This window comes from Grus americana, chromosome 13 (genome assembly GCF_028858705.1).
Source record: "Grus americana isolate bGruAme1 chromosome 13, bGruAme1.mat, whole genome shotgun sequence".
NCBI classification, from domain to species: Eukaryota; Metazoa; Chordata; class Aves; order Gruiformes; family Gruidae; genus Grus; species Grus americana.
This window is the reverse complement of record NC_072864.1, coordinates 22,399,248-22,403,493: the sequence shown is the minus strand read 5'-3', so window position 1 is coordinate 22,403,493 and position 4,246 is coordinate 22,399,248.

The following is a 4,246-nucleotide window of genomic DNA, read 5'->3' as shown; positions in this document are numbered from 1 at the left end:
GGTGTGGATGCCTCACTGGGGGTCAGAGTTACTGCACTAAATACTTCTTCCCCTGCATAGATACACACCTAGTACCTAACAGGCGAGGGGGTAGGCTAGCTTGAACTAGCTTAAGCAGCAAAACACTCCAATACAACTCTGCAGCCTCGGCAGGGTCATTTCAGCTCAGCGAGACTCGCAGAGGGCAGTTCCCTGAGCCCCAAACACAGGCTTCACCGCGCCAGAGCACTGGGGCACCCCAGGGTGTTGGGCTCCGCTTGCGGACTAAACAGCCATGCTCCAACCATCATTGCTTGAACCTGAGGAGCCACCACCAAACTCCAGGCTGCAGCGTGGCTGCTTTTAGCCCTTTGGCCTCAGGGTTCCTCAGCTCACGGAGGGAGGGTTTCAAAGATACTTCTGCAAAATAAGGTGCCCTCAGCACAGCCAGGCTGCAAGTGAAAGGTGAGTTCAGCCCACACTAGGTTTGCTATCACGTCTGACCCAAGGAGACTTTTATCTTGGGGTAGCTGCTGTTGTCCAGTATGAAATCCCATCGAAAGAAATTCAAGAGTAGGTTTAACCAAACTCTGAGCTGCAAAAGCAATCCAAGCACAGAAACACTGAAATCTGTCCCTTGCTTCAAGGAAGACACCACATGTGATTTTCTTTCCACCTTTCCAAACACTGGCATCAATTAATCTCGTATTATAGTGTCCTCCCTACCCAGCATATAGCCCTCTCCAGGGACGGGAGTAAGAGTTCTTAGAACAGAAACCCCGTAGGAAAGCAGCTCTGCTCTAGTCCTGTCTGAATTGCCAAGTAAGCGGAGCAAACCCGAGAATCAGACCTCGTTCTTTTTCTCAGAGCATACTTTGGAAAGTAGAAAGAGGAAAGCTGAAATCAGAAGACACCTTCCTAACGAAGGCATCTTGCAAAAACTGTGTTTATAAACTGGACAGGCATCAGAGCCTGTGTGACAGAGCAAGTTCCACCCCGATGGATGAGGCCCCTGGGATTTCTGCCGTTATTGAACTCAGTGCTGGGCACCTCCAACACAAATCACAAAATACCAGGAAAGGAACAATAAAAGGACTGAAAAGGGAGACGCATCGTCTAGCTAGAAACCAAACGTCCTAGCTGCAGGTATCTGAGAGGGGGAATGGTGATATGGCAAAATTCAGTACATCTAAAAGCACAGGGAGCTCAAACCCAGAGAAAGTGTCTGGGAGATGAACATCCAATCTACAAAGCTTTTCAAGAAAGCCCCTAAGGGGGAGCATTGGGTGACAGAGCAGGAATCACTCGTTTCGCTTCACCCTGAGGACTTCAGATCCCCAAAAGTTAACAGCTGTTTACAACGCCAGGTATCTCCTCCTTTTTCCCTTCCAGTTACATTGTTAGGACTTGAACAACGTGTCCCTAAAAATCTTGAATTTAGTTAACCCTGACTTTACTGCAGCTAGACGCTGAACACGTCTCAATGGAAGAATCATAGAATCATTTTGGTTGGAAAAGACCCTTCATCAGATCATCCTGTAGAACTGTAACCCTGGCACTGCCCAGCCCACCACTAACCCATGTCCCCAAGCACCACATCTACACGTCTTTGAAATCCCTCCAGGGACGGGGACTCCACCACTTCCCTGGGCAGCCTGTTCCAGGGCTTGACAACCCTTTGGGTGGAGACATTTTTCCTAATCTCCAATCTAAACCTCCCCGGCACAACTTGAGGCCGTTTCCTCTTGTCCTGTTGCTTGTTACTTGGGAGAAGAGACCGACCCCCACCTGGCTACACCCTCCTTTCAGGGAGCTGCAGAGAGCGACCAGGTCTCCCCTCAGCCTCCTGTTCTCCAGGCTAAACACCAGCCCTTGCTGCCACCCCTCAGCTCTCACGGCTGCCACCCCGGCTTGCCGCAACACCGCAACCCGCACCCCACCACCCGCAGGCACCAACCGCTGCTTTGGCTGGGGCTGCTGCAAGTCCTGGGCTGCTCTGAACTTTGGGGTGCTGTCGCCGAGCAGCACCCCACAGGTGAGAAAGCCTGTCCCTTCTGAGCCAGCTCTTCAGTAATCTTATCTGGAATCTTAGGCTTAACGATACAGAAGAGGCCAGTGATGCTTTTGGCTAACCAGTTTGTTTTGGCTGACCCTGGCTGGATTTCTAGTAGGATGTCAAGGTGTTCAGTTTGTGCCAGCACACCCAGATGCTATTTGGTGGATACAGGTAAAAACAAGATTTTTTTTCCCGCCATGAAGAATTTCATCTCACCGAACGCACAGAACAAGAGACTGCGCTGACACTAAACCATGTCAAGTCGGGCAACGCTGCTCACCTTCTTCCCAGCAGAAGGGAAAGACCAGATGGGGAATCTTACCTCTCCCCTCTCACAACGCTCCCGACCGAAGCCCCATCATCTCCTGCCTTCAGCCAGACGCCGCTCAGGCCAGGCCCCCAGCAGCTGAGGAAGCTGGTTGCTGCTGTGTGTCCCAGCAGCACGGCTGCAGGTGGCGACACGATGGGGGGAAAGAGAAACCAGCAGGTCCCTGAGAGGTTCTCTCTGTAGAAAAGAGGATTCTCAGGGTGCTCCAGCAGCACAGAGAAAAGATGTTGCAAACTTCATTATTATTTCAGATCAAAATTTTCAAACTCTGGCATGCAAAGGTTTGAGGACACACTTGAAAAGTCTCATAATGACAGAAAATGTACTTTTAAAAGTACAAGTTTTGCAATGTGTTTGTTCAAAGCAGTTTTTGAATACTGCAAAAAATCCCCTTTACTGTATTAATGGAATTATGGGTTTTTTAAAAAAATACTTGAAAAATGACTGACCTTTGTATCGGTGTTGCCTGCCAAAGAGATTTGAACTGTATTGGTTCTCATTTCCTTTGGCTTGTGCAAAACCCGTTTAACTTACAAGTGGTGCTGCCAAGCACAGGGCTGGACCTCCAGTTCTTGCAACCGCGCCAGTTGGCTGTGGCTTTGGGAACCCGCGCTAGTGCACAGCTTAATCCAGAGACCAGGATCTGTACAGGCAGCAGGATTTAGGACAGGGAGAAACTGGAGGGCAGGAGGCTGGTGGGTGCCAGCGCAGACTGTCCCACCCCAGCAGCATCAGAAGAGCTGATGAAGAGTGAGGTGATGTTTGTGATGAGCTTTGCCTTGTCCTGACTGGACACGCTGACACATTCGGCCCCGCTCTGTCCCATTTAAGGAGGCTGCAAAGCAGTAGCCTTGAGCCATCCCTTCTTCACGGACACCTGGAAATTAATTCATCAACTTAAAGACTTGAGACAAAGTCAATCAATTCAAAAGCTTGAGGTTTTTGAGTTCAAGACATGCTAAGAATTAGGAGGAAAAAAATAAAATCTACTAATTTTTCTCAGAAATTAAATAAGCATCATGTCTTACTCCGAAAATTACAGACTAGCTAAATAAAAGGAAGCCATGTTAGGATGTCAGACTGACCCCCTGGAAAGACGCTGAAGAAAAACACGTGAGATTGTTCAATACCCATATCCCCCTCCAAAACTGGTCTGTGTGACAGGAGCACCCTCTCCCAGCTTGTGGACCATTTCACAAAGCCACAGTCCTTTGCAGCCAAAATCCTCGGCCGTGGCTGACCGCTCTCCTGGCGTGGTTTAGGCTCACCTCCTTCTTCCCAGGCTCAACTATCCCCTCACTGCCAAGCAGCACAGAGGGGACGTGGAATGAAGGGTTCTGGTCAGGCCGTAACACTTTGTCCCCGCTGCTCCTTCCTCTCGCTCTGCCCTGGGTCCCTCCCAGGGGATACAGCCCTTCGGGAGCTGCTCCAGCGTGGGTCTCCCACGGGTCCCTGCCAGCAAACCTGCTCCTGCGCGGGTTCCTCGCCACGGGGTCGCAGCCATCTGCTCCCCTGTGGTCCTCCCTGGGCTGCCAGGGAACCTCTGCTCCAGCACCCCCTGCTTCACTGACCTCTGTGTCTGCAGGGTTGTTTCTCTCACATTTTTCTCCTCACTCCTCCCTCTCCCAGCTGCTGTGCAGCGGTTTTACCTTTCCTTAAATATATTGTCAGACACACCACACAGCTTTGGCCAGCAGCGAGTCTGTTGTGGAGCTGGCTCTGACATGGGGGCAAACCAAACACACAATTAACTCCAGCTGAATCCAGCTCTCATCTACCATGTGTGCACCCAAAAAGGTCACCTCTCCAATGGTCTTGAATTATTGCTTACTCATTTCCCATTTTATATATATAAAATATATTTTTCAATTTACACCAGTAAA